This window comes from Adiantum capillus-veneris, chromosome 19, assembly GCF_014529385.1.
Source record: "Adiantum capillus-veneris isolate H3 chromosome 19, ASM1452938v2, whole genome shotgun sequence".
NCBI lineage: Eukaryota > Viridiplantae > Streptophyta > Polypodiopsida > Polypodiales > Pteridaceae > Adiantum > Adiantum capillus-veneris.
In genome coordinates, this window is record NC_140949.1 from 92,928,716 (window position 1) to 92,949,922 (window position 21,207).

The 21,207-nt window shown below is 40.9% G+C and overlaps 1 non-coding gene across 1 annotated transcript; it reads right to left on the reverse strand.

Annotated features, from left to right (window-relative positions):
• Positions 1-20,899: 20,899 nt before the first annotated feature.
• Positions 20,900-20,973, reverse strand: TRNAR-UCU (transfer RNA arginine (anticodon UCU)). Its single transcript has one exon. It is a non-coding gene; the product is annotated as a tRNA-Arg (tRNA).
• Positions 20,974-21,207: the final 234 nt, after the last annotated feature.

Sequence of the window (21,207 nt, forward strand, 5' to 3'; positions counted from 1 at the left end):
CAAAGTGGTTATATTGGTCGGTTATGGTTTTAAGTTATGGTTATGCTTTTAAGTTAGGTTATGGTTCGTTATGGTTATGCTTTTAAGTTATGGTTATGGTTTGTTATGGTTATGATTTTAAGTTATGGTTATGGTTCGTTATGGTCATTGGCCTTAAATCTCATGTGAGATCTTACATGGATAGTATGTAGGAGGCGTATACATGATATATATATATTTTTTAAAGTTTACGTAAAAACGAAGGGAACTCTGCCGAAATTTTTGCGAGAGCACGATTGATTTGGTGCTGCTCGCTTTCTTGTGCAGAGGGCAGGAAGTCTGGCTGTGGTGCATGTGTCCATCTTTTCATTGGGCACAGGCCAGGCTACCTGCCCTCTGCCCAAGAAATTTTTTTTACTGTTATGGTCATCGATATACGCATCGCTATACCCGTCTATACCAGTGTCGATATACGCGTCGCTAAAAAAGCCTTTCCACGCATATATCGACGCTCTTTGCGGCAGTTTCATAGGGACACATATATCGACGCGTATAGCGACGTTAAGCGTCGCTATATACATCGATAACCCCCTTTTTTGTTGTAGTGCTTTAGCTTTAGGAGTGCATCAATGCCGAAAGATTCTTTGTCAACCCCTCTACATAAAATAGCTACTGACCTCCGAAACCTGTCAAAGTTAAAAGTGTTTAGATAAAAAAATAATTTAGCATAGAGTTTTGCATCGAAATAAGAATCTAGGAAATGCTCATACCAGTTATCTTGCACCAATGGGCCCAACTCCTAAAAAATTGCAAATAGTTGTTGCTCGCCTAAAATTCCTTCGTTGGTGTTGTTGCAAAGAAGTGTTGTACTTATAATTTCTTTTGCCAAACACATTTGAACCTTCCTGGCTCCTGCATGTGGGTCAACAGCCAAAATCCTTTGCACCATCAGCTTGGTGTTGTCCGTTAGTGTTTTGGATGTGCCGCTGCGCACATCGTGTCGATGTGTGCCACGATGAATCATGACTCTAGTGGCAGTCTCATCCGATGGCATGACATAGTATACTACACAATCACATGTTGCAATACAGAAAGAAATTGCCTTACAAAAGTGGCATGTAAGGCTCTTATCTCCAATCTTACAATATTGCCCGGGTGCAATTGCCTTTTGTATGTACCCGTTGAAATGACTTGTATTGGGAATATGATAATTAACCAAGCGGACACATTGTTGATTCATGCACTTGAGAGATCCTATGCAATGAGTAAGATGCACTACACCTGGAAAAACAATATTGGACGTAGTAGCGACCACAAATGAGGATCATACTTATGCTCCATTGCATCCATATGGTGCAACTTTCCCATGGTAGGTGGAAATTCTAGAATGAGATCACCATTATAAGACCTTGAAATCTCTGTAACTTGTTACACTTGTTGTATTTGCATTAAAAGGTTTGTCAATGTGCCCTTCTTTTCGGCATGTAAGAGTTTTTGTCTTGTACTCCTTTTGAAGCTATTTGAGGGCAAAACTCGAGGAAGGGTACATAGATCTATTAACTCCTTTTGGTCGAATTGCACCGGACAATCTAGAATGGCAATGGGAGTCATGCTAGGTGAGCCTGCATGTTGTGTTTGATGGGATACGTTGACTTTGTATTTACGTGAAAGCTGTTCATCCAGTACATAAATGAATTCAACCAAATTGTTGAGCGCCCTCTCAAGAGGCAAATTCATTTCAATATCACCAACTTCGATGACTGCATCTAAAGTTGTAATGTGCATTGGATAAATTAATTCTAAAAGAAATGATTCAGATATTATAAATTTACCATTGTAAAAAGGATAAGAAATCTCTTTACCCAGTAAAAATAAAGAGCAAGCCATAATAATATGTTAAGAAAATAATTAAGCACAAGATCACATTGTATAAACTAAAACAAATTGTTTATATACTCACGTCTAATAATATAGCCGTTATAAATTTAAAATTAATATTATTTTATTATTTTGAAAAATTAATGTAAAAAAATATAAAATATTTTTTTTAAAAATATTTGTTTATGACTGTGTGATTACGTGAATTTATTTATTTTAATTTCTTTTTTTAATATTTATGTGTAAAGGACATGTGTGAGTAAGGATAGGGGGGCAAGATGCTGTAAGTCAAAGTCGAAGGGTTGGGGAGTTAAGTAACGGAGACATCTAAGAGATAGTACTCCCCGCCCCCCTCCCACGCCATTCGGGCAGCGAGGAAAGGGGTGGGGGGCGTGTGTGTTGCCGCTAACGGGGACGGAGGCGGGCTAAGGAGGGGCGGGGCAGGGTGTGCGTGCAGGGCCACCACTTGGGGCGAAGGCTGAGGCGGGGGTAGGGGGGCTATCGGGGGGCGGGCAGGGGCGCAGGTGGGGCAAGGGGGGCGGTGGCGGGCGGGCCGGAGCGCTGGCCATGGACGGCCAAGCGTCCATGGCACGTGCGTTGGCCATGGGCGGGGGCGGGGCACTATCGCAAGGGGAGCGGAGGCGGGGGAGGACGGGGCGTTGGCCATGGGCGGCCAAGCGCCCATGGCCAGCGCGTTGGGCATGGGCGGGCACACACCCCCACACGAGGGCGTGTGTCCGCCTCTGGACAACATGTGGCCAGAGGCAGAGTACACACACACGTCACATGCGTGGCAGTCCACGTGGACACGTAGGGCCACGCAGGCCGTCGCGTGTCCACGTGGGCTTGCCACATGTATCGTCGTTAGCCAACGATACACGTGGCAGGCCACGTGGCCACGCGCACTGCCATGCACGTAGCGCCCAACGGTAGTACACGTGGTAGGCCACGTGGCATGCACGCTGCCTGCACGATAGTGTGCATGGCCACGTGGCCTGCCACGTGTATCGTCGGCCACCGAAGGTGTGTGGACACACGACGGCATGCGTGGCATGCTTTCCATGTGGACTACCATGTGTGTGTGTCCACACACACACACGTTGCAAAAAGCGTGTGTGTGCATGTAAACACACACACACAAACGCACACACATACGCACCCACACAGGTGCGTATGTGTGCACACACACAAACACACACACACGCAGGCACCTGTGTGTGTGTGTGTACACACACACACGCTGGCGCGTGTGTGCCAACGTCTGTGTGCACACACAAACGCCAGTGCATACGTGTGTGTGTGCAGACATAGCGCATGCCCACGATAGGCACACATGTACACGCACACGTCAACACACACACACACACACCCCTTCACCCTTCTCTCTCTCACACACACACAAGGACAAAATAATAAAATAATAAAATTAAAATTAATAAATAGAAATGAAGGCTTTATAAAGAGCATTGATCTTCTCTTTTCACTTTCCTCATCTCTATTTTCTTCTATTGCACAGATCTCTCTCTTTCTCTCTCTCAAGTTTTCTTTTGTTCACATCTCAAACTCTTACCTACAATTTCTCATAAATCATACCTATATCTATCTTCTTTAATTCTTTAGCACAAGCATGAGAACAAGAAATCAATCCAAAAATACTGGTGCCGTGGATGAGGTTGACGTTACTACGTCACAAGAAGTACCTCCGCTATGCACACAGGATACTGAACAATCTCAAGCCTTGAGTTCTTTAGATCGCATTGTGTCCATCGTAACAGGAGTGGATACAACAACACAATCAAGCGCCGGACCTAGTCATCATGTGGAAACAGGTACCTCTATTGAAGATATAAGAGATGAAGCGTTTGGAAATGTTGTCGACAGCACATTTCATTGGGCTGGGTGGATTCTCATAGAGCACCATACGATGGCAAACTTCCACGCTTGCCTCTATGTCGACTTCTTTCAAACCCTGCCATCCGCACGCATGATGACCATGTGGCCGATTTGCAACTCTCTATTGCAAACAAAATCTACCAACCAACCATGGCAAGATTTATTGTTAGTGAACGGATTCCTGGGGAGGATCACAAATAATTTTCTCGTCGTGGTCACGCTTCAAGGGTTCTTGCAATGTCATATGATTTGGATGACGAACTTCGTCAAATCCCCGAGCTTAGTCACATGGTTGAGAGGTACTTTGTGGTTTGGGATGGTAATCACCGATTGGAGGCATGGATGCGGTGGATGAATGAGAATGACATCCCAATTGAGAAGGCACCAAAGGTGGAGTGCATTCTAGTTGATTTTCAGCCCCATGAGACAACGGAGTTTCTATTGGTTTTGGGAATGATCAATAGGTAAGACCAACTTCTTTTTTGTGAATGTAAATGTATCTTATTTTTTAACTATATAAATTACAACCGAGTGTTAAACAGGGCCACGAGGGTTTCAGTGCCTCACAACTTCTCATGATATTTTAATGATGAGAAAGCTAGGGTTGGTGGGCCCTACTTCACTTTTGGGCGAAAGAGCGCGTTTGGCAGCAGAAAGGGCTTTAAATTTTAGAGGTCCAAACAAGTCAAAATGGATAAAATTTCCAATGGCTGTCCTTGCGCAACTACTTTAGAAGGTATGCTTTAAACCAATGCTAAATGAGAATATGTTTTGATTGCAAAATCTTATTATGTGTATTTTGATTGAGTCCTTGGAAAATGATAGGAAGAGTTCGATCATATGTTTTGTCATAAAACGGAAGGGCTGCCATCAAAAGGGATTTTTGGCTACGAGTTGGCATCTAACACATACAAGGAAAGCATCAATCTAGAACTATCTCAAATGGAGCAATACTTTACGCGCAAAGGGCTTGAGATAGCCACCATTGCAAATCCAGCGATGGCAACGATTTTTTCCAAAAATGTATATCATTTACAGGTTGGGACATGAAGACCACGAAAATGACACCCTCGAGAGTGACAGAGGTTGCGCGTGCATGCATTAGCTCGAAAGAGTAAGTAAAAGTCATTTAAATCATTCGATATATTTCTCTTTTTATTATGTAGCAATAAAAATTAAGTCTAGCTTTTCCTTTGCTAGGAAGTGCCGCTTGCTTGATTTGCTCCAAGGCGGTGATGCATCCTTGAAGGAGAATGGCATAGATTTGACGGAGAAGTCCTGGATCCAGTGGCTTCAAGATCACGTATATTGGTGGCAATTGGAAAGGTTAGATTTAGTGATTATGTGCACCAGCTAGCAATTTGTTGATAATGTAGGTTGTGACTTATTATTTGCTGCAGGAGAGTGCTTGAGATGGCCAAGAAAATGGAGGTCGAGAATCATGATGTTGCTATCCAACACGAGAAGTCTAAAGGTAGGCATGGTTGCACACTTGCCCACACATTACTGACATACAGACGCAAGCACTTTGATGAGGCCTTCAAGAAGTGGAGTACTCAGATCAAGTCCACACAGGATCCCGAAGAGCTACCCCACTTTGCTTGCATGGCACGACGCTTGTTGTACAAGTTTGACATCTTTAATTGACAAATTAAGAATGTATTAGGACACACTAATCTTGTTCTTGATGGCTCAAAACATTGTGGTCTGTCTTGTAGATGGTGGAGAGATGCTCTTGTCTTTCCCATTCCCAAGCACCCCAATGATGCATGGTGCATCTTGGAGAGAGAGGAGACGGGCTTATATCCTAACGAGTGGATAGACGACTTGCAGCCAAAGGGAGCGTGGCTCAAGTGTCCTTGGTGGCTGGACTACCCGAACAAGGAGTACCCACCCGAAGAGGAAGAGCTATATATAGGTATCATTCTATATAGTTTTTACCTTTGCCATGCAGCAATACAACATGGGCTCAATAACTGTTCTTTTTTAATTGATAGCAGAGCATACTACGTCACGAAAGAAAGCGGTTGTGATAGAGGATGCTCTATCTCCAAACACATCAAAGAAACCGGACAAGAAGAAATAGACCTCAAAGAAAGACTCGCAAGCACAACCGGCTGACAAGCAACATGGGAGGAGAAAGAAGAGGGCTGTAGTTTCCAATGATAGTGAGAGCGAGCATGTGGTTGTGGAGTATTTTGTAGAAGTCATGATAGTGCTCATAGCCTTGGTGCTATGAACCACAATGTACTAACACTATCCTTCACTCCAAGACCAGTGGGGGGCATCCACGAGTCCCCTCCATGTTCACCATCACATGGCAGGGCTGCAGAGGACCTATCAGACATGGCCAGAGTTGTGGGAGATAACCATCCAGGTACGTGAAAATGGTTAATGTTGTGTTGTTCTCTTTAGAATTGCTTGAAAGATATATTTGATCTTATGTTGCTACATACACATATGCATGTAGATCTATGCCACCTTGCAGTGCATGCTAGTGCCAAAGAGTTGGCAAAAGCTATTCTAGATGTGTTGTGCAATGACATGTAAGCCACGCTAATTTACAATCATAGTTATGTGCACAATTTTAGTGCTAACAAAGATTGCATGTAGTTCTATGCAGTCACTACGTAGATTCTTGGTCTCTCTATCAGGAACATGGTAGATGAACCCTAGCTTGATATTGGGTGGCGTACGTTTGGTGTACATGGCCTTTCCCTTACACACTAGGCCACATGCAGCTAGCATGGGTGGGGTTCCTTTATGGAACCAATGGGATAGTGAGCTTGTGGATGTTGCATTCCTTCTAGCAACCGAGTTTCTTTTGGTTGATGGCATGGTTGTGGAGACATGTCGTGCAGAACATCTGTCCATTGTCACTTCGAAGGCAGAGGGAGCTGGTTTCCAGTTGTTGAGGATATTGTACATACGGCTCTCGGAGTACTAGTTTAGTTGTACGACTGTTCAGGACTATTTAGAGGGGTTTTTTTTTTTGTTTTGATAATGAATAGTAACTTCGATGTTTGCATTTCAAAATAATAATGTTTTACTTCCATTCGTAGGTTGGTACTTTGTTGCAGGTCATTTTTCACCCCCTAGAACCGATGGGTGTCGGCTTCTGAGGTATGATCGAGCGGATGGAGAGATTGCAGAAAATGTACGTGGCTTCTTTGCGGATGACGACATGATGTGGGAGAAGCTACCAGGTTCAGATTCCACACAGTGGACGCTTGATCGTATGGGTCGGCCTTATCGTAGAGGTGTTGAGAGGAGTCCAGCATTTGCCAGGTGGTAGAAACTTTTTGGAAGTTTTTCTGATTGTTCTTATAAAATTATAGGTATAATAAATCTAAAGATTACATTTTTTTTTTGTAGATGGCTACTAGGTACCTTCATAGACATGGGAGATGCTGTGTTGGATTGTTTTGTAGGAGTTGGGACATTGGCAGCACAATGTTTACTACTACGTAGATATTGTATTAGTTGTGAGAAGGATTGGGCAGTTTTCAGTGCTTGTATGGAGCCAGCTCAGCGCCTACCTTCCGATTTAGACTCGACATTGATGTTTCATAGGAGTGTTAGAGCTCAGGTCACTGAGCAACCAAAGTAGGTCCGTGCAGCTTCATCCGCTCGATCCACCTTTCCCGACACCACTCAGCAGTCAGGGTGGGATAGTAGCAGCACCATATCCCACTTTCACGGCCCCAGTTTTGGCATGGCATGCAACTGGACCGTCTCCCAGTGCATTCATTGCCTCCACATCTGAGGCCCCACCCAGAGTTGATCCATTGCCTCTTTCACTACCTACAGCCCCCCCACACATAGTTCGTACCCTCTGCCATTTGGAGAAGTTCCCCCACCATCTGGTGCACTGCCCCTGTTGGCACAACCTTTGTTTTCTCCCACAGCATATGGCCCCCCACCGCCCTTCTTTCATCCACGTCACCCATGATGTATCCCCCCCCCCAATCTGTATTTACTTTTGATGCAATGGAACACATAGATTTGGGGTTTGCTATATGAAATAGACCATAACTATGTGTAAGGATCTTCTGTTTCTCTTATTAATAGTGTATTGAATGAATCCATGGTGTTTTTTGTTTGAATGTAAGTTGGTCATGAAACGACAATCAAATTCTAGTTGAAGAGAGAGAGAGAGAGAGAGAGAGAGAGAGATGGGTAGATTGTCCCTTCTTTTGGAAATCCGCTCGCTCGATTCTTAAAAAGCGCTCACCAAAAATTTCCCCCTCTCCCAAGTAAGAAGGTAATGTTTTCAAGGTCAATGGTTTCGACATTCCTGAATCTTCTATCGTAATCCCCATACAAGGATCGTACATACATGTTCATATCAGAAGTTAGGTTATCCAACCAAACCTCCTCTATAGGAGCTGACTTTAGAGTTAGGCTCCCATCACTGATCTCTCTAACCTTGTCCCATAAGTGTCCTAGCCAGTCTTTCTCTATGAATGGAATTCCGTCTAAGGCATCTTCATTGTCCGGCACTATAAGTTCTAGTTCTTTTGTTCAAGGTGGGGTTCTGCCACCACTTCAAATTTTTCTTTAGTTTCTCTTACCACAAGCTCTTTAGGTTTTGTTATAATTTCAAGCTTGGGTTTTTGTTTTTCAAGCATTTCTTGCGTGATTCTTACCAAATTTTGATAAGCTTCAAGCTTAGCTGCTTCCATGTCTAGGAAGGGATAGTTTTTCAATTTGTTTTACATATTTTGGCCTGCTTTAAGTCCTGCTTGGTAAGCTTCCAAGGCTGCATTAATAGGCTCAAAAATTTTATCAACCAAAATTGATCCTCCAGATTGCACTGTCGTTTCTTTGATTTTGCTTCCAAGTTCTTTTGCCTTTTCTTGGAATAGTTGTTTTGCTTTCTCCTCAATTTTAGCCCATTGTTTTTGTTTTCTCATCTCATACCTTTTGCTTCTGCTTCTTTTGGTCTTTTGAGATGCAGCTTTTGTATTCTCTGAATCATCTGAGGAGTTATGTTTCTTTTCCTTAGCCTGAGCTGTAGTGATTACCTTGATCGGAACAATCAGTTCACTCTCAGATGAGCTACTAGGTATCACTTGGACTACGTTTACTACCGTTTTACCCTTGTTTAAAGGATTTTTAGGACAATCTTTCGGGAAGTGTCCTCCCTTTTTGCAACATTGTATGCAATAAGATTCAATTGGTTTGAGGTTTTTGTCAGGCTCTGGGCATTCATTCTTCCAATGATCATTTGCACCACAGTTATGACAGTTTCTTGTTCTTGGCTTAATCATGGGTCTCACCATAGGAGGTCTAACACCTTGATTAGCTACATAATACATTAGTGAGAGCTCTGGTGGAGAATACATCACAGGTTCCTCCATTGGTGGTGGATGTGAATTATACCATTTTCCTTCTACCATTACTATAGATGGACTAGGCTCAGCATAGGGTGTAAGAGGCACGAGTGCTTGTTCATCTATAACTCCCTCTGGGTGCATGTACTTTATAGGCACTGCATTATGTCATGGGTATGGAGGTTGTTGACCTAACACGGGTTGAGGTCTTTCCATACCCATTGGTGGTCTTTGAGCTTGGACCATATTAGGCTGATATCTGTACATGGTTTGTCCTTGTGGCCTCATAGGCACGTACTAAACATTCCCATCATACTTTGGTCTGAAGTAGCACTCGTTGGTCTCATGGTTGGTCAATTTACCCTTGATTGCACACCATTTTTGTGGCCTAATTGTTTGTCCCTGTTGAGGTATCCCTTGCCCTGGTCCCCTCATAGGTGCTTTTTGCATGTTGTTCATCATGTCAGTCATCCTTTTGAGCATATCTTCTATGGCTGAAAGTGGTGTTGCAGTAGTCGTTCCCACTTGTGCTGGTTTAGTGGATGCTGTTTTGTCGCTTTGGTTATCCTTAGGGACATATTCTTCGTTAAAAATATCACAATTGTCTCCTAAGTCAATAGCATCTGACACACACTCTTCTAGGGTTGTATGCTTTTTACTATAGAGTATAGCATGAAGTTCTTTGTTTAGCAATCCCTCTAGAAATAATGATACGTTGATAGCCGTGTTTCGGCTCTCCATAATTGCCATAGTAAGTTACTCCACCCTACCAAATTCACCCAAACGCTATGGCTATCCCTACCATTTCACTGTACATAGGCATGTGTGAGTTAGGAGGCTTTTCCCATATCTTCTTAAAAACCCTTAGCTAGCTAGTCACTGGGCTAGTTGAGCCAAAAAAATAAAAATAAAATAAAAAAATTAAAAGTATATTATGGCCTCTTTGTGTGTAAATATTTCATTGTATACATGGCCTAAATATAGGGATTTTTTTTAATTATTTTGGTATTTTATTTAAATATTCTACTTAGGTGTGTGTTTTATTAAACCTATGTAGACCTTCTTTCATTCTCTTACACCATAATTATATTTTTGCCAATATTGTACATACTCTAACCTCATATTTTTCCTTTATACAAATCACTCCCACATTTTCACCCTCACCCTCGTGAAAACAAAAAATTGATTTCTACTCATTGGTTACTTTTATTATATTATTTACTTGCATACCTTTTCCTCTTTCACCCAAAATAATTCAAGGAGGGACCATATCATATGATTCCAATATCTTTCCATATCCATAACTCCTCCATATTTTTATTATTATTTTTACTCATTATTCTAACACCATGTGCTCATTGAGCTAAAGTCCATGAATAGTCCATACACTAGTCCCACCATGTATATATTTCTTTATTCACCAATAATCCTCCTCCATGCATGGGTCAAGGGCAACTTGAATGCATTGTATTATAATATGACAAAGGAGGGGCTCACTCTTGGATGCATTGTACAAATTCAACAAAGGAGGGGGCCACTAAAAGACTTTTGCAGGCATAAAAAACAGGCTTTTTGGTGAGAATTTTAGCACCTATCTCCACTCCGAATTTGGAGCGGTGGTCAAAAGAGAAAATGTAGCCCACTCTCTGAATAATCACGTCAAATGTTTTCATGATTTTTGGAGCTACTAGCGGTGAGCTATGATTTTTTGAGTGGACCCCAGTCTGCCCACTTTTCTCACAAGTAGCCCTTAGTCTTCTCTCACCCTTCCACACACCTACTCACTCTTACACATCCCTCCCTCTCCTTCCCTCACTCAAACCTGCAATTTCCATGGCTTCTCCCACCCTCTTCACCATTACCCTTCTCTCTCATCCCTATAGTTCTTTTATGAACCTCTACATACATACACCCTCTCCATGTCTCTCTCTATTGCTTCTATGTTACAATTTCATTTACCTCTCCTAAAAATATCTAAAATTCAGCATGATAACTTCTGCAAATTGAGGATTTTTCATCAACAAATCCTCTTTTCATCGTGGTGGTCAACCGTGGCGGCGGCGTAAAGAGGCGAAGAAGAAGAAGAAGACCAGTGGTCATTTTTTCCACAATCTACACAAGGGTGAGTTCAAGCTTCTTCAAAGCTTCACCATCACAAGGATTTGCTCACTTCATTCAACCATCTTACTTCAACCAACCACCTCATTCTACCCATTGTAAATGTAACATTAACTTTCTAGTGATTACTAACACTAACCACTAACATACTAACACAAAATAGCATTGACCTAACCATAAAAGACACCTCACCTCAAGACATGTACAAAGTAACTCTCTCACTCTCTCTCTCTCTCTCTCTCCTTACTTACTTTCACCTTATCTACCATCAATAATGCTCTCTTTTGAGCCCACACCCATGACTCAAGCAGACAAAGAAGGCCCACAATGTTTTGATATTCAAAAAAATCATAATCGTGATTTGTTAGCTTGTAAATTAGGATTTCCAATAATCTTAATGAGGGGTATCCAAACTATAAATAGGCCCCTCTTCTTCTTGTAAAACAACCTCCAATATCTCACATAGCACCCCAACACTCTATGCGTGAGGAGAGACTTAGGTGTAGCAACCACTTGTGAGCTTCACTCTTGGTGTGAGAGAAGCCTTCAAGCTACACATTGCAAGTGAGAGAGCGTGAGTTCCACAAATCTCAAAACCACTATTGTACATGCTCCTTCATCATCAATAAATTGAGGTTTGGTGCATCAAAGGCGTGATTCGACGTTCAAATCTTCGTCCTTCCATTTGTGCAATACGGTTTGGTGAATTCAAGGTGACTTGTGTATTTTGAGTTTTTATCGGTTGATCTTGATTTTAGAAAGTGTTTTAGTGTGTTTTTCATTGCCAGTTTTGTGTCCATTGTAAGAGGGTATTGTGGTGAGAGGTCTCCCACACCCTAAGACAGTGTGTGTGTGTTTTGGCAATGATTAGCAATCACTAAGCATTGAGTGAGTTTTGTACAAGTTCTACGATAGCATCATAACGAACCATCTCCATTTGCAAGTCACAAATAAGGTATTACGCAAGATCCTTTCCTCTCTCTCTTCCCTTTGCTCTAGCTCTCTCTGGTCCACTTCATATGTATCTTGGTGTGAGGTTGCTTGTGTGTGTTGTGTGGTGCATCTTCTTGGTTGTGCCAAAATCTCTCTTGCGTCCTAGTTCGCATACCATAACTAGGTGGTGCCCCTATCTTGTTTGGGTTTGGTTGTGGGTTTGTTGTTGTGTTGTGCTTGTGGTTGCCCGGGCCCCAATTGAGCAGCACGGGAGCCTTGAGGGGTGTTTAGAGGTCGCCTCTCTTGTTGCCCGCCCCGGACCGCCTCAACGTGTCGTTATTCTGTAGCTATCTCTAGCCCTGGGCATCTGGCAATGTATTGTTTCATTTGAGTTGCACAATCCCTAACAAACTCACCATGTTTCTGTTTAAAGCTATAGATTTGAGCTATTGTATTATGTTTGATCCCCGTTTTGGAACAAGTGGCTACAAATCTTTGAGCTAATGTGTTCAAGTCCATGATTGACCTTGGTGGAATGTTTTGGAACCATGTTAATGCTTTTCCTTCTTATGTCACTCCAAACCCCTCGAATTGAGTATGGAAATCGGATATATGTTTTGCTCTTAGCACTTGCTTAAAGCTTGCTAAGTGGTCGTATGGATCCCTTGATCCATTGTATTTTCTGACCCATTTCTGAAAATCAACTGGTTTGACACGTCTATTTGGTTCAACTCCCGGTCTCCTGGAAGTTGGTCTTGTCTCGAGTCCTTCAGACCAGTTTGTTGGAAATAGTGATTCATGTAGTCCTAGACTGGCCTTAGTGTCACCCGGTTTTCTCCGTGATGAGGTGGTTTCTGGTTTCTTAACATTACTCTCATATGATCTCTCACGGTGTTCATCTCTTGGAATTTTTTCTGGTCCTTGTCCCAATATCCAATCCCTTATGGAATACCCTTGGTATTTGGGTTGTTCAACCTCCTCAGGAGTCATCATAACAAAGTTGTTGTTATAACAATCCCTAAATAGGTAGGTTGGTAGACCTGTTGATCCCTTGTCCTTGATCTTGAAGATATAAATGATCTTCATGACCGCTAGTTGTCCTGGTTTGGCATGCAAAGTCCACAGAAGATCTTTTATGTTTCTATTTTCCCAACAATACACTCCGATCCTAGGATTATCTGTACTAAGCCATTTCAAATGCTTCAAATCTACTTGATCGTATCCCTCGAATTCTAAAGTTGGTGGTCCTTCTTTTGCTGACATATCTGGAATGGTGTTTACTTCTAACCCCTATTTGTCTATCACATCAGGGTTTTCGACTTGTATATACTGAGTTTCGTTTCTGTCCATGTATATTTTTCCTTGTTTGTTTGCCCTAATCTCTTCTTCGAACTCAATACCATGATCATCAATGCGAATAGCATACTCCTCGTTAGGGTCCAAGTAAACCTAGGCTCCATTGTGGTTAGTCTTATAAAAAGAGAGTATAGCGCATTGTCATTTTGGTTTTCGAGTGATTCGAGTAAGAAGACATTTCAGATGTTGAATCTGATAAAGTGTCTCAGACTTCTTCAAGAATTGTGTGCAATGAATTGCCTTTATTCACACTTTCTTCAGTGGATAGTGCATTGTCATTCCGGTTTTCAAGTGAGTCGAGTAAGAAGACATTTCAGATGTTGAATCTGATAAAGTGTCTGAGACTTCTTCAAGAATTGTGTGCAAGGAATTTCCTTGATTAATGCTTTCTTCGATGGATACTCTACTGGAGGTTTCTCCGAGTATGCCTTGATTTCCTAGTACACAACCAAATCTAAGGTTCATATAGACTTATGAAGCCCTGGATAGAGTACTCACCTTTGGATTGACCTGCCGTCAATTTCCACTTGATTCGATTGCAACTTTCTGTCGAGCCACTAATTCCTCATCTGCAACTTGATTCCTCGAAGTGTCCTTGAGCTTACCAACTGGTTCAAACAACTTTTAAGCTTACTCTTTAGTCGGATTGAGTGGTTTCGAGTCTTTTCGTGCTATTTCTAGCCGTAGACCTGAAATATTGCAACTTCCAATAACAACTCACACTTGATTCTTTCAGAGAGAGTAATGTTCTAAAAGCCACCTCGGTCCTACTTACCCTACTCCTAGATTCTCATGCAATGGAGTTGTGGAAAGTGTCCGCAAACACTCGTTTTCTTCTCTTTTATAGTTTTTTGAGCACTGATCTTAAGACTTGTCTCGTCTACCAATCATCCTCAAAATCCTAATCTATTTCTATTTCTACAATCCTACAATCCTAAAGGCACTCAGCAAGTACGATTACTTCTAAGCTACCTCTACACAGCAAAAGACGACACTTTAAGCTATGCGGTTTCTGAAGGAAAGTTGTGAACTCTAGGCGATCCTAGAGGAAGTTAAAGGATAACTTCACAAGATCATGCTCGTATTTTTCCCTAGTTTAGGTCTCTTTGGTCCCCGGAAGAGGCGCCAAATGTGGGACGCATGTCTAACCTCACTATCCTATCTTATTGCAGTATTAGTGAGAACCACGATTAAATTGTCAATCCATGGGACGAAGCTGACTCGACTAGTGCATAGAGGTTTGTGGAAGTGTGTGCTCACCCAGACTGGTGGTCCTTGGTTGTGAAGAGAGTGATTCAAAGTGTTTGTGTGTGTGTTGTGAGGTTAGAGATGGACGGCGGTGGAATGTAAGTGCGGTGTGGTGTTCTGTCAACACGTGTGTGCATTGTGTTGTGTCCAAACGGTGGTTTTCCGGTGTGAGTGTGTTGTTCGAAGGTGTTTTTTGAGTAGATTGGGGTGTTTGTGTATCCTGGGCTATAGAGAGGCAGTGATTTGTGTTCCGGGTGTGCCCCCCTTTACCCCTCTCCAAAGGGGGAGAAAACCTCCTAGTGGTAACAAATCACCCATGGGAGTGACACAATGAACAAGAGCTGGCACATAGAGTATAGGGAAGTGCCATGCCATGAGGGTATGATCAATCCACAAAGGGGAGTAAGCCCAAAGCTTTGTGGAAATCTTTAAACTTCTCACGAGATAATTTCTTTGTGAAAAGATCTGCAAGGTTGTCATGTGTTGGCACATAAGCCAAGCTGATCTCTTCTGTTGAGAGCCTCTCCCTGACATAGTGGTAATTCATCTCAATGTGCTTTGTGCAAGCATGAAAAATTGGGTTCCTTGCAACTACCAATGCGCTTTGACTAACAATGTAGATAGCATTAGCAGTACCAACACCCAAATTAGCCGTAAGTCTTTTGAGCCATACACACTCAATCGTAGATGTGAAGACTGCCATGTACTCAATCTCACAACTGGAAGTGCTGGCCATAGTAGGTTGCTTCTTGCTCAACCATGAGATACATTAATTGCCAAGCATGAAACAAAAGAAACGAGTGCATGTCAAAAAAATCAACCAAATCCGAGTGCAAAAAAGCATGTATGTCTGGCGAGACAATGATCCCCTCTTGGGATAAAACATGCCAAGATGCAAAGTGCGACTCAAGTAACAAAAAATCCTCTTGACAGCGTACCAATGCTTAGACCTATGCATGAATCTGTTGACATGTGAGACTGCAAACTGAATATCCAGCCGCCTCGTGTTGCCTACATAACTAAGGCAGCCAACAACAGTTTGTAAAGTAACATCAGCAGGATCACTAGCATCATGACATTTTCAAACCTATTTCCATGGGAGAGGCAATAGGTTTGCAATCCTCAAGTCCAAACTTACATAGCAATATCTCTGTGTAACTTGTCTGACACAAGGCAATAGCACCATCACGCTGCTTAAACTTTATGCCCAAGTAATGATGCAATAGCCCCAAATCTTTCATTTGAAAGTAGCATTCAAATTATCCTTAAATTTAGCAATATATCTCTCATTTCATCCAATGATCGACAATCATCCATGTAGAGAACGCTCAGGGGGTGCACCTTTAAGAAACTATTCATATAATGTGTGTTCAAAGGGTATTAAAAAAACCTCTGACTTACATGCTTAAGGTTATAAAATGACACCTTTTTCTTCAAAAATTTACGGGATTTTCTTTAAAATCAAAAACCCTTTCTATGAATATAATCCTGTAAAAATTTAATAGTTTTGGCAATTAAAACCCCATTCATTTGAACTCACGTGGTAACTTACATGTCTAATAGGTGAACCCCCCGAGAGAGAACGACAATGAGAAGTACATCACCCTCATGCTTTACATACAATGTGCTTCTGTTGCATTGTTACGAAAGCCTTGTTTGGCCAAATGAGTGTCAACCTTCTCATACCAAGCATGAGGAGATTTCTTCAACCCATACAAAGCTTTCTTACACTTGCAAACAGAAGCATAGGTTGTACATTTGTCTCATTAGAATTTACATCCAAACTTCCACCACTAAAAAGAGGCAACAAAGTGTCATAAATGTCATGTGAGCTTACATTATTGTCTCTAGTACATGACAGCAAGGGTTGAACAGAATCTTCCACAAACACAACATCCTGTGAGACCAAGATACGCTTTGGTTGCGAATGATACAACCTATAACATTTTATTTTAGCAATATAACCAACAAAAATACATTTGCTAGTCTTATCATCCAATTTATTGCGCTCTGTTTGTGGGGGTTTGATTTTCCTGCGAGCTTCCTTTGACGAGCTTTTTTGAAATATGAAATGTTATGTGAGCTTCTGCGCTACTGAGAAAACTTGTATATATAGCATACCATTTCAAGACTTCTATAAATCATGGAGGCAAAACTATTAGTGACAATTCAAACAAACCCACTAAAAGTATGGTTTGGCAATAAGTTCTAAAATCCCCTTCCTCTACCAATAAAGATAAGCAAATTGAATGATTTATTTCATGAGATTTTCTGTAGAAATTTTATTTCCTCTTGCCAATATTTTGACAATCCATTATCTCTGTCTCAATGCACATTTGTCATTCAGTTTTGCTCCATGAAGACCAAATGCTTTTTGATAGCATGAGGGAAAAATACAGTATGCATGGTTGACCTTTTTAGGTGGACAAGGCATTTTTTGACAAAGCTATGAGTAATATAGATGATGATATCATCCAATCATTCTCTCGTTTGGTCGGCCCTGCTAGGTTCTTGTTGAAAATGGGGAACTGTGGATCTTGGGCGGTTGGCTTTTGAGTATGCAATAGAACTAGAGGTATGTAATGTTGCAGCATATGTGTTAATGAGTAACAATTATGCAATTGTGGGCATGCAAGAGGTGGCACAAGACATTGAATACATGAGCATTATGAACGGTGCTTGGAAGAAGCTAGGACGTAGCTATTGAACTGATGTAGTGGAAAGGCTCATTGATTTTTTGAGGGAGCTATCAAGCATTTGCAAAGCAAGGGCAAGTTGAGGGATCTCTGAACTTTTTTTGTGGGAGGTGCCCTCACTGTGCTCAATGCATGTTGTCACTTTAGCTTATTGGATGAGAGCTAGATTAGGGCCAAATTCCTTTTGATAGCATGCAAGAAAAATATGGCAATGTACCGAACAAAGAACACCACGTTAGCATGGTTGACCATTTCAGGTAGCAAGACATTTTATCAAAGCCATGAAAGTAATCACATCAATTAGCCTTTGAGCATTCAACAGAACTAGAAAAATGTAATGTTGCAACATATGTGCTAATGAGTAATACTTATTTAGCTATTGGCATTAAAAAAATGACACAGAACATGGAACACACGAGGATTAAGAATGGTACTCAAAAGCAACAAGGATGTAGTTGTCATATTGCTACAAGTAGAAAGGCTCACTAATTTGTTGCTAGAGATATTGAGTATTCAAAAGGTAAAAAAATCTACTTCCACAAGACAATGCTCATGTTGATCCTCCACCACTGAAAAATATCCCTTTCAAGTTCATATTGTCTCAATAGAGGAAAAGGTCATGCCTCTCTCAAGCTTATGGCTTCACAAAAGTAAAAGTTCACGGCTTTCTTGAACGAAAAAAGAGTTTTTTTTGTCGAATGCAATTTGAGACTACTTTTGAGCTTCCCTCTTATTATTAATGCTTGATTTTGATTTATGCTTCAATGCTAGAAACATTAAAACTTGTTACCACAATAAAGAGGAATGCATCGCCAGAACATGGGGAGCAACTACTCCTAGGTTTCCCTATGCAAAAGTGGCAGTAATGTATGCAGGGAATGTGTGGTTGATGGTGCTTTGATCAATATGTATGTCAAATGTTAGACCTTAACAAAGCACAAAAAGTTCTTGATGGGCATATTTTTTGAGATGCCGTCTCTTGAAGCCTCTTGATTGCAGAATATTCCCAACATGGTTGTGGTAAGAAAGCTGAGGGTTGTTTTGATCAAATGCAAAAGGAATGCCTTTCTCTAAACACGATCACCTATGCTTGCAAGACATGTGGCTTGTGACTTTATGCAAGGCCTTTACATCGGTGAGAAATATTTGATGAGATTGCTTCTTAGGGCCTGTTAGGGAAACATGTTCTGGTTGGTAGTGCTTTTGTTCATACTTATGCCAAATGTGGGATCCTCACAAAAGCACAAGAATCTCTTGTTGAGATTTTTTGTCCAAAATGTCATCTTTTGGAATGCGTTAATTACATAATATGCCCAACATGGATATGGCAAAGAGACTCCGTGTTGTTTTCCTACCCTACTTAGGAAAGGCCTATCTCTAAATGAAACTACCTAAGATTGCAGACTGAAAGAGTGTAGCCTTATGCATGATCTTCACATGGAGGAGAAAATTCATGATGACATTGCTAGTCAAGGGTTGTTGGAGAAACATGTTGTGTCGTGCAATTCTTTGGTTGATATATGTGGTAAATGTGGGGTCATTATTATAGCACAAAAAGGTTATTTGATGATATTTATTATTGAAATGTCATTTGTAACTGGAACCTATTCATTTCCTAATATGCCCAACATGTTGTGGAAAGGAATCTCCTTGCTATATTCATCAAATGCTAAAGGAAGTAGTCTCTCCAAATGCAAACACCTATGCTTGCACCTTGAAGGCATGTGGCCTGTCTTTACAACTTTCTCAAAGGGACAAGAATTGTTTTTTAAGATGAAATTTGAAAGCATGAAATCACAAGTCTTGATGGGCTTCCTATCCAAGATGTCATCACTTGGAATGTGTTGATTGCAAAGTGTTCCCAACATTGCTATGGCAAGGCAACTTTGTGTGTTGTTTTTCGAGGATTAAATGCATGCACTCAAAATTGCACGCTTCCATGGGAATGGCATGGTCCCTCGTATTATAAGAATTGGGGAGGACTGTGCAAACTTCTCCAGGCAAGGAGACTTGCATGTTTTCTTTCTTTTCAAGACATAAAAAAGGAAAAACATCTAAAAGTGAACATATTTCAAATGATCCATATCATCACTTTATATAAATTCTAACCCTTCTTATGCTTCTTTATACATGGCTCAAAATTGGGACATCATAATCATACCGTGCTAGAAATAGTACCAATTAAGAAACAAGAAAAAGTACTTTGATGAAAGGTAAGAAGCTCTCTCTCTCCCTCTCTCTCTCTCTCTCTCTCTCTCTCTCTCTCTCTCTCTCTCTCTCCCTCCATTTTCTTTTCTAGGGATGTATACTCTTGTTGAATCTTCAAAAGACACAACCACACTTATACACATGACAAGAATGCACACAATAAAGTAATATTGAATCATTGAATTAATACAATCTAAAAGCCAAGGACAAATTTAGACATATCAAAATTGGAACATGAACATGTGGTGTTGTAGACATAGGACCATGTCAACCTAAAGTAAAATATATGAGGAAAACAAAGCACAATCTCTCTCTCTCTCTCTCTCTCTCTCTCTCTCTCTCTCTCTCTCTCTCTCTCTCTCTCTCTCTCTCTCTCTCTCTCTCTCTCTCTCTCTCTCCACACCCACACACAAGATTTTCTCTTCTAAGTTTTAATGGATCCATACTCTTGACGTATGTTGTTATTGAATGTTTGGATGACAACAAGATGTTAAATACAATATTTTATGTATGAAAAGTATGCACACAATAGTCAGATTGAATTAAAAAATAGCACACCTAAATTTTCCCTCACTTCAAATCACTACACATGTAGTTAACAAAGCACTCTAGTTCCTATTCTAACATCCCAAACAATCAAAACTATACTTTCTATGATCAACTTACAATCATGGCATTAGAATTACTATAATAAATAACATAATAACTTATTCATACTTTATTAACATAATTGCTTCTCCGCACCAAAGCAAAAATAAGAGTATAATTGATTATTAGGGCCTTGTGTATATTTTTAATTAATTCTCCCCTGTAAGGTTTATCAATCAGAAGGATTTGCAAGCAAGAGAAAAATCACCCAGCAAGATCTTTAGTTATTGGAGCATGGCCTATAGCTCTAATACCACTAAAATAGACTAGAGCATTGGGTGCTTGAGAAATACACAAAACACTGCTATAATAAAATCCACATATCTACATACACCCATGTTACAACGTGCAAGAAAGCATGAGAGCGTGTGCATATGCACCTCTTAAAGAAGAGTTCTATGCATACCATGAGAGAGAAGAGAGGAGAGGAGAGAAAAAGGATACAATGCACTGGGTGCAATCTCCCCCCATGTAAAAGTGAGCATTTTCCTCTTGCATGTGTTTACCTATAGATTTCGTGAATGCTCAAATTGATTACAAACTCTTCGTCCACACATAAAGTGACCATAGGTCATAAAGAGGTCTTTAATAATACAATATACTTTTCGCATCCTACAGGACTTGAACCTGTGACCTTCAACTTAGAAGGTTGTTGCTCTATCCGACTGAGCTAAGGATGCTAATAAACTTAGTATCCTTTTGCATTTTCCATAAATTAATAGTTATTTTCCAACTACCACCTTTAATAATTATATTCTAATCAAATCCCATTACATGTGTAGCCTTCATCTTTTTCCTCTTGGATTTCCACAACTTATGTCATGTTCTTATCAACTTGGTATCTACCTCAGTGGGGTTGACCTCTGCAAGCTCCTTTTCACCATTTTCATAGTTTCTGGTTTTGTGAGCCTAAG